We start from the raw sequence: 11,121 nt of genomic DNA on the forward strand, positions 1-11,121 counted from the left end.
CAAGTGCTTGAATGTTTATTATAAACATCGAGTATTTTTCCTACTGTAACGGCATTTGTTGCGTCAGAAGTGGACAGAAAGAGACAAGGGTCCTCATCACGAGACAACAGCAGATACAGTTCTGTCGCACTGGGTCATTTCAAGAAACTGAATCAGTTCACCTGCATCCCGCCCAGGCGTCGCTTGTTTCACCGAGCTCTTTTATTGCCAGTAGCTGGAGGACTGAGGCAGCGGCTAATACGCCGAAGATGCCAAGTACATGTAGATTGTCAAAACAATGGAGAGTGCAATTCGGTTCCATGACGACTCAACTACAGCCATTTTACCCTCGCCAAATTCTTCTACGTCAGATTGTCTGCTGTAGGTTCTCCTAAAGCTATGTCTACACTCGTGCGCTTTTACGTTTGTCAATGGCATGCGTTATAGCGCAAGCAATAGCGCACGTAACGCATGTGTCTACGCATGAATGAAGAAAGTTGAACGGCAACAGTTTTAGCAGCGCATGACTCATTGCACGTGTTCCCAGCCTGAGTGGGTTTTGGTTCAAAAAATCTTTGGACAATTTGCCTGACGGAATAATCTCCCATCAGCAGCAACACATCCCAGTTTGAACGGTCGAGGCTCCCGCCACAACGGAACAGTGTAAGTGATAGCAAAATTTCCATTTTAATTTAAGACCGTGTACCATTTCCAGCAATATGCCTCATGCGCAGGAATAGTGTCACCTAGGAAGGGACGATGCTTGCGCTTGGGCAGGACACTGCTCTTAGTTAGCATTTTGGTTGGTTGGATGGCCTATTGGCATATTCATCGCACTGATGACGGAGACAGTATGACCTCTGGATCGTTGGTAAACATCCACCAGATTACACAGCGCAACAACCCAGAAGACAAATATCTTTATACTCATTGCCCTGATGATGGAGGCAGTATGAACTCTGAAACGTTGGTTAACATCGACCAGACTACACAGCGCAACAACCCAGAAGACAAAAATATACATAATCAAAGCCCTGATGACGGAGGCAGTAAGACCTCTGAAACGATGGTAAACATCAACCAGACTACACAGCGCAACAACCAAGAAAACAGAAATCTTCATATTCTGATGATGGAGGCAGTATGACCTCTGAAACGTTGGTTAACAACTACCAGACTACACAGCGAAACAACAAAAAGACAAAAAACTTCAAACTCATTGTCCTAATGATGGAGGCAGTATGACCTCTGAAACGTTGGTTAAAATCGACCACACGACACAACGTAACAACTAAGAAAACAGAAAACTTCATACTCCGATGATGGAGGCAGTATGACCTCTAAAACGTTGGTAATCATCGACCAGATTACACAGCGCAACAACCCAGAAGACAGAAAACTTCAGTCTCATTGCCCTGATGATGGAGGCAGTATGATCTCTGAAACGTTGGTAATCATCGACCAGATTACACAGCGCAACAAACCAGAAGACAGAAAACTTCAGTCTCATTGCCCTGATGATGGAGGCAGTATGATCTCTGAAACGTTGGTAATCATCGACCAGATTACACAGCGCAACAACCCAAAAGACAGAAATCTTCATACTCATCCTCCTGATGATGGAGGCAATATGACCTCTGAAACGTTGGTAAGTATCAACAACCCAGAAGACAGAAATCTTCATATTCTGATGACGGAGGCAGTATGACCTCTAAAACATTGGTTAACTTCTACCAGATTATACAGCGCAACAACCAAAAAGACAGAAATCTTCATACTCCGATGATGGAGGAAGTAAGACCTCTGAAACGTTGGTTCACATCTACCAGACTACACAGTGCAACAACCCAGAATACAAAAAACTTCATACTCATCGCCCTGATTATGGAGGCAGTATGATCTCTGAAACGTTGGTTAACATCGACCAGACTACACAGCGCAACAATAAAGAAGACAGAAATCTTCATACACATCGCCCTGATGTTGGAGACAGTATGACCTCTGAAACGTTGGTTAACATAGACCAGAATAAACAGTGAAACAACCCAGAATACAAAAAACCACATACTCATCGCCCTGATGTTGGAGGCAGTATGACCTCTGAAACGTTGGGTAACATCTACCAGAATACACAGTGCAATAACCCAGAAGACAGAAATCTTAATACACTGATGACGGAGGCAGTATGACCTCTGAAATGAAGGTTAACATCGACCAGACTACACAGCGCAACAACCCAGAAGATAGAAACCTTCATACTCATCACCCTGATGATGGAGGCAGTATGAATTCTGAAACGTTGGTTAACATCGACCAGACTACAAAGCGCAACAAACCGGAAGACAGAAAAATTCAGTCTCATTGCCCTGATGATGGAGGCAGTATGACTTCTAAAACATTGGTTAAATTCTACCATACTACACAGCGTAAAAACCAAAAAAACAAAAATCTTCTTACTCCGATGATGGAGGCAGTATGACCTCTGAAACGTTGGTTAACATCTACCAGACTACACCAGAAGACAAAAAGCTTCATATTGATTGCCCAGATGATGCAGGCAGTATGACCTCTGAAACGTTGGTTAACATCGACCAGACAACACAGCGCAACAACCCAGAAGACAAAAATCTTCATACTGATGGCCCTGATGATGGAGGCAGTATGACCTATGAAACGTTGGTTAACATCGACCAGACTACACAGCGCAACAAAAAAAGAAGACAGAAACCTTCATACTCATAGCCCTGATGATTGAGGCAGTATGACCTCTGAAACGTTGGTTAACTTCGACCAGACTACACAGCGCAACAATCCAGAAGACAGAAAACTTCATACTCATCGCCCTGATGATGAAGGCACTGTGCCCTCCGAAACGTTGGTAAATATCTACTAGACTACACAGCGCAACAATGCAGAAGACAGAAAATTTCATACTCATCGCCCTGATGATGGAGGCAGTATAACCTCTGAAACGTTGGTTAATATCGACCAGACTACACAGCACAACAACCCTGAAGACAGAAAAGTTCATACTCATTGCCCTGATGATTGAGACAATATGACCTCTGAAACGTTGGTAATCATCAACCAGATTACACAGCGCAACAAACCAGAAGACAGAAAACTTCATTCTCATTGCCCTGATGATGGAGGCAGTATGACTTCTAAAACAGTGGTTAACTTCTGCCAGACTACACAGCGTAAAAACCAAGAAAACAGAAATCTTCATACTCCGATGATGGAGGCAGTATGACCTCTGAAGCGTTGGTTAACATCTACCAGACTACACAGCACAACAACCCAGAAGACAGAAAAGTTCATACTCATTGCCCTGATGATTGAGAAAATATGACCTCTGAAACGTTAGTAATCATCGACCAGATTACACAGCGCAACAAACCAGAAGACAGAAATCTTCATACTCATAGCCCTGATGATTGAGGCAGTATGACCTCTGAAACGTTGGTTAACTTCGACGAGACTACACACGCAACCATCCAGAAAACAGAAAACTTCATACTCATCGCCCTGATGATGAAGGCAGTATGAATTCTGAAACGTTGGTTAACATCAACCAGACTACACAGCGCAACAAGCAAGGATACAGAAATCTTCATATTCATCGCCCTGATAATGGAGGCACTGTGCCCTCTGAAACGTTGGTAAATATCTACTAGACTACACAGCGCAACAATCCAGAAGACAGAAAACATCATACTCATCGCCCTGATGATGGAGGCAGTATGACCTCTGAAACGTTGGTTAACATCGACCAGACTACACAGTGCAATAAACCAGAAGACATAAATCTTTATCGCCCTTAAGATGGTGGGAATATGACCTCTGAAACGTTGGTTAACATCGACCAGACTACACAGTGCAATAAACCAGAAGAAAATAAATCTTTATCGCCCTGAAGATGGTGGGAATATGACCTCTGAAACGTTGGTTAACATCGACCAGACTACGCACCACAACAACCCAGAAGACAGAAATCTCCATACTCTGATGACAGAGGCAGTATGACCTATGAAATGTTGGTTATCATCGATTGGAATACACAGCGCAACAAACCATAAGACAGAAAACTTCATACTCATCGCCCTGATGATGGAGGCAGTATGACCTCTGAAACGTTGGTTAACATCGACCAGACTACACAGTGCAATAAACCAGAAGACATAAATCTTTATCGCCCTGAAGATGGTGGGAATATGACCTATGAAACGTTGGTTAACATCGACCAGACTACGCAACGCAACAAACCCAGAATACAGAAATCTTCATACTCTGATGACAGAGGCGGTATGACCTCTGAAATGTTGCTTAACATCGATTGGAATACACAGCGCAACAAACCAGAAGACAGAAATCTTCATAATTATCGCCCTGATGATGGAGGCAGTATGATCTCTGAAACGTTGGTTATCATCGACCAGACTACACACCGCAACTTTCCAGAAGACAGTAATCTTAATACTCATCGCCCTAATGACGGAGGCAGTATGACCTCTGAAACTTTGGTTAACATCTACCAGACTACACAGCGCAGCAACCCAGAAGACAGAAATCTTCATACTCTTCGTCCTGATGATGGAGGCAATATGACCTCTGAAACGTTTGTAAATATCAACAACCCAGAAGACAGAAATCTTCATACTCTTATGAAGGAGGCAGTATGACCTCTAAAACATTGGTTAACTTCTACCAGACTATACAGCGCAACAACCAAGAAGACAGAAATCTTCATACTCCGATGATGGAGGCAGTAAGACCTCTGAAACGTTTGTAAATATCAACAACCCAGAAGACAGAAATCTTCATACTCTTATGAAGGAGGCAGTATGACCTCTAAAACATTGGTTAACTTCTACCAGACTATACAGCGCAACAACCAAGAAGACAGAAATCTTCATACTCCGATGATGGAGGCAGTAAGACCTCTGAAACGTTGGTTCACATCTTCCAGACTACACAGTGCAACAACCCAGAATACAAAAATCTTCATACTCATCGCCCTGATGATGGAGGCAGTATGACCTCTGAAACGTTGGTTAACATCTACCACACTACACAGCATAAAAAACTAGAAGACAGAAAACTTCAGTCTCATTGCCCTGATAATGGAGGCAGTATGAATTCTGAAACGTTGGTAATCATCGACCAGATTACACAGCGCAACAAACCAGAAGACAGAAAACTTCAGTCTCATTGCCCTGATGATGGAGGCAGTATGATCTCTGAAACGTTGGTAATCATCGACCAGATTACACAGCGCAACAAACCAGAAGACAGAAAACTTCAGTCTCATTGCCCTGATAATGGAGGCAGTATGAATTCTGAAACGTTGGTTAACATCGACCAGACTACACAGCGCAACAAGCCAGGATACAGAATTCTTCATATTCATCGCCCTGATGATGCAGGCAGTATGACCTCTGAAACGTTGGTAAATATCTACTAGACTACAAAACGCAACCATCCAGAAAACAGAAAACTTCATACTCATCGCCCTGATGATGAAGGCAGTATGAATTCTGAAACGTTGGTTAACATCAACCAGACTACACAGCGCAACAAGCAAGGATACAGAAATCTTCATATTCATCGCCCTGATAATGGAGGCACTGTGCCCTCTGAAACGTTGGTAAATATCTACTAGACTACACAGCGCAACAATCCAGAAGACAGAAAACTTCATACTCATCGCCCTGATGATGGAGGCAGTATGACCTCTGAAACGTTGGTTAACATCGACCAGACTACACAGTGCAATAAACCAGAAGACATGAATCTTTATCGCCCTGAAGATGGTGGGAATATGACCTCTGAAACGTTGGTTAACATCGACCAGACTACACAGTGCAATAAACCAGAAGACATAAATCTTTATCGCCCTGAAGATGGTGGGAATATGACCTCTGAAACGTTGGTTAACATCGACCAGACTACGCAACGCAACAAACCCAGAATACAGAAAACTTCATACTCTGATGACAGAGGCAGTATGACCTCTGAAATTTTGGTTAACATCGATTGGAATACACAGCGCAACAAACCAGAAGACGGAAATCTTCATACTTATCGCCCTGATGATGGAGGCAGTAGTATCTCTGAAACGTTGGGTAACATCGACCAGACTACACACCGCAACTTCCCAGAAGACAGTAATCTTAATAATCATCGCCCTGATGACGGAGGCAGTATGACCTCTGAAACTTTGGTTAACATCTACCAGACTACACAGCGCAGCAACCCAGAAGACGGAAATCTTCATACTCATCGTCCTGATGATGGTGGCAATATGACCTCTGAAACGTTGGTAAACATCAACAACCCAGAAGACAGAAATTTTCATACTCTGATGACGGAGGCAGTATGACCTCTAAAACATTGGTTAACTTCTACCAGACTATACAGCGCAACAACCAAGAAGACAGAAATCTTCATACTCCAATGATGGGGGCAGTAAGACCTCTGAAACGTTGGTTAACATCGACCAGAATACACAGTGCAACAACCCAGAATACAAAAATCTTCATACTCATCGCCCTGATGATGGACGCAATATGACCTCTGAAACGTTGGTCAACATCGACCAGACTACACAGCGCAACAACCCAGAAGACAGAAATCTTCATACTCATCGCCCTGATGTTGGAGACAGTATGACCTCTGAAACGTTTTTTAACATCGACCAGAATACACAGTGCAACAACCCAGAATACAAAAATCTACATACTCATCGCCCTGATGATGAAAGCAGTATGACCTCTGAAACGTTGGGTAACATCTACCAGACTACACAGTGCAATAACCCAGAAGATAGAAATCTTAATACACTGATGACGGAGGCAGTGTGACCTCTGAAATGTTGGTTAACATCGACCAGACTACACAGCGCAACAACCCAGAAGTCAGAAACCTTCATACTCTGATGACGGAGGCAGTATAACCTCTAAAACATTCGTTAAATTCTACCAGACTACACTGCGCAACAATGCAGAAGACAGAAATCTTCATACTCATCGCCCTGTTGATGGAGACATTATGACCACTGAAATTTTGTTAATCATCGACCAGATTACACAGCGCAACAACGCAGAAGACAAAAATCTTCATACTCATCGCCCTGATGTCGGAGACATTATGACCTGTGAAACGTTAGTTAACATCGACCAGAATACACAGTGCAACAACCCAGAAGACAGGAATCTTTATACACTGATGACGGAGGCAGTATGACCTCTGAAATGTTGGTTAACATCGACCAGACTACACAGCGCAACAACCCGGAAGACAGAAATCTTCATACTTATCTCCCTGATGTTGGAGGCAGTATGACTTCAGAAACATTGGTTACTTCTCTCAGACTACACAGCGCAATACCCCAGAGAACAGAAATTTTTATCGCCGTGATGATGAAGGCAGTATGAGCTCTGAAACGTTGGTTAACACAGACCTGATTACACAGCTCAACAACCCAGAAGACAAAAATCTTCACATTCATCGCCCTGTTGATGGAGGCAGTATGACCTCTGAAACGTTGGTAAACATCAACCAGATTACACAGCGCAACAACCCAGAAGACAGAAAACTTCATACTCATAGCCCTGATTATTGAGGCAGTATGACCTCTGAAACGTTGGTTAACTTCGACCAGACTACACAGCGCAACAACCCAGAAGACAGAAATCTTCATACTCATCGCCCTGATGATGGAGGCAGTATGACCTCTGAAACGTTGGTAATCATCGACCAGATTACACAGCGCAACAACCCAGAAGACAGAAATCTTCATACTCCAATGATGGGGGCAGTATGACCTCTGAAACGTTGGTTAACATAGACCAGAATAAACAGTGAAACAACCCAGAATACAAAAATCTACATACTCATCGCCCTGATGATGAAAGCAGTATGACCTCTGAAACGTTGGGTAACATCTACCAGACTACACAGTGCAATAACCCAGAAGATAGAAATCTTAATACACTGATGACGGAGGCAGTATGACCTCTGAAACGTTGGTTAACATCGACCAGACTACACCCCGCAACAACCCAGAAGACAGAAATCTTCATACTTTGATGACGAAGGCAGTATGACCTCTGAAACGTTTGTTAACATCGACCAGACTACACAGCGCAACAACCCAGAAGACAGAAATCTTCATACTCACCGCCCTGATGACGGAGGCAGCATGACCTCTGAAACGTTGGTTAACATCGACCAGACTACACGGCGCAACAAACCAGAAGACAGAAACCTTCATACTTATCGCCCTGATGATGGAGGCAGTATGAATTCTGAAAAGTTGGTTAACATCGACCAGACTACACAGCACAACAACCCAGAAGACAGAAAACTTCATACTCATAGCCCTGATTATTGAGGCAGTATGTCCTCTGAAACGTTGGTTAACTTCGACCAGACTACACAGCGCAACAACCCAGGAGACAGAAATCTTCATATTCATCTCCCTGATGATGGAGGCAGTATGACCTCTGAAACGTTGGTAATCATCGACCAGATTACACAGCGCAACAACCCAGAAGACAGAAATCTTTATCGCCCTGATGACGGAGGCAGTATGACCTCTGAAACGTTGGTTAACATCGACCAGACTACACCCCGCAACAACCCAGAAGACAGAAATCTTCATACTTTGATGACAGAGGCAGTATGACCTCTGAAATGTTGGTTAACATCGACCAGACTGCACAGCGCAACAACCTAGAAGACAGAAATCTTCATATTCTGATCATGGAGGCAGTAACCAATACATAAGGAACTGGCATCGTACGACCAGGTAGGGCTTCATCAGTATGTAAATGTAGTTTATTTTCCTCAAGTTTCTTATAGAATGAAGTACTTTTGAATACCCCACCATCTGAGATACGACCTTGGCAACCCACATTATCGTACGTAAAACAATAGTTCGCGTCCACTGTAGCAAGGAAAACAACACTGTTCGTTCCTTTGTAATTGTGAAACTCGCTCACTGTGTTTTCTGGTCGTTGGATTACCACATGTTTCCCATCCAGTGCGCCAATGCAATGGGGGAAATCCCATCGTTTACCATAACCTTCTGCGATTGCTTTCCACTCCTCCTCGCATGTGGGTGACTGTCACAAATAAATGTAAAGACAGAAATTAGAATTAAATAATATTTTGGTTTATTTACGATTTTATTTACGATATGATAAGTTGTGTCTTAACGAATATAATATTGATTACACATTTTCTATTGTTGTAGGACTTCGAAGCTGAACCAACGGATGAGAGCGACTATTCATCCCAACCTGCACAATCTTCTATGACTTTATTCAGCCGATAAGGACTAAGAGGAACATTAAAAAAACTAACCAATGTGACAGAGAAGACGAAGCTTATAAGCTTTGAAAACGGCGGCAGAACAACTGACTCGCAGTGATGAATGAAATGATTTTGGCCAATTTATCGCACGCAAAATCAGAAAGCTCAATCCACATAATCAACTACTGGCCGAACGCGAAATTACCAATTACCTGATTGATTTACAAGCACAGGAAATGACTGCAGCCACCGACATACAGATGCACACTGTGTCGCCAACAGCATCTTCCCCACACGAAAGATCTTCTGTTCCCCCAGCTGCACTTTCACTTCCACGCCCCCGGTCTTCTTCATCGGCGAATTGATATGACAGTTTGGCTAGTGGATATTCATCTTCTACATATACTACTCATACGAACAACACGGACATGCCTGTTGATGGCATTCAAGAATTTTTGTCTTTTCCAAAAAAGTAATTATGTGTATATTGTATATTATAAGTATATTGTGTTGGGTAAGGCCGTGGTCTAGGCAACACGGAGTTTTCCTCCGGGGACTTCCCCGGTTTCTCCGTGACATCCCAACAATTACTCCATTCACACACAGAAGAAGGCGATGGCAAACCACTTCTGTATCACCTGCCAAGAACGTATATGAACAGGTCACAGTCCGAGAAAAGGATGGAAGGATCCTGTCCATATGGACCTGTCGGCAGACAGAACACTACAAATAAAAAATAAAAACATATAAAATATGACAGAAAAAATAAATAAATATACATATAATTTATAATAATTTATTTAGAATTTAATAAAACCACTTACCTTGACATAATCGTGAAGTCCATGCACTATAGCTTTCAGAACCTCTGGCAGTAATGAATTGCTTGGAAACTTTAAACAAATACATTAAGGACGCAAACGAATCACCGGTAGCTAAAAATCTCAGCGTTATAGCTAACTTGATCGCAACAGGTATCGCTTCTTTGAAGTGAGTGTTCCTTTTTGCGATTTTCGGCGCGACTATTTCCAAAAGCGTGTTGAAGTTTATTTTATAATATTTTCCAAATCCCTACACACAGCACATTAACATTCTTGTTTTCCTGACACTGCCCTTATTTTAAACCGGCTACCTCATATTAGCAGTGCATTTTAAAATGTATTCTGTGAGCATAAACTTCGCACAAATGGCGTCTAATCTGATGAAGGCGTCTCTTCAGTTTGCGACGCCATTTGGTATGGATCACCTCCATATTTGGGGTTCAGGGGAATGCTTTACCTTCGGAAGCGTTGGAAGTCACCTATAAGACAGAAGGTCAGAGAAAACCAAAAAGTACTTTATGCCGAATATATCTGGTCGTTCAGGTCACTAAGAGGACGCTGCAGAATGTTGAGGTTATGTGCGACAACACTCACGCAGATGGACTGCGTGCTCCAAGAAATTAACCACAACGAATTTTCATACACAAAAAGTTGTCAGTGGAACCACGGTTCCGGAGAATTTGACGTAAATACGTCTATATGGAAAGGAAGGTTATATATTGGCTTTATTCTAATTACATCCTTTATAAATGCTTTACATTTGAGTAAAGTTTGATTAAGACTTTGCTTATTTAACTTGAATTAGTTACGCTTAAGATGGGTCTGTGGTAGCTGAATTTAATGTAAAGTAATGTAATGTAAGGTAATATAATGTAACGTTTTATAGGTAACAACAATGCCGAGTAAACACGACGTTCCCTAGGTAACCATTGTTATCGGATCTTTTTCGTTACACTTTTTCGTTTCCCTTTATCGCAATAACGAAAGCGGATTGTTGACGGCA

The 11,121-nt window shown here is 42.5% G+C and overlaps 1 protein-coding gene and 1 long non-coding RNA gene across 12 annotated transcripts in view; one reads left to right on the top strand and one right to left on the bottom strand.

Annotated features, from left to right (window-relative positions):
- Window positions 1-11,121, bottom strand: part of LOC110839576 (uncharacterized) — a 146,112-nt gene that overhangs the window by 77,367 nt on the left and 57,624 nt on the right. The window lies entirely within an intron of this gene.
- Window positions 3,692-10,082, top strand: LOC147874895 (uncharacterized). Its single transcript, XR_015532616.1, has 2 exons — window positions 3,692-8,791; window positions 9,239-10,082. It is a non-coding gene; the product is annotated as an uncharacterized LOC147874895 (long non-coding RNA).

This window comes from Zootermopsis nevadensis, unplaced genomic scaffold, assembly GCF_977971745.1.
Source record: "Zootermopsis nevadensis isolate Lab colony 2312 unplaced genomic scaffold, Znev_1.0 Znev_ptg000003l, whole genome shotgun sequence".
NCBI lineage: Eukaryota > Metazoa > Arthropoda > Insecta > Blattodea > Termopsidae > Zootermopsis > Zootermopsis nevadensis.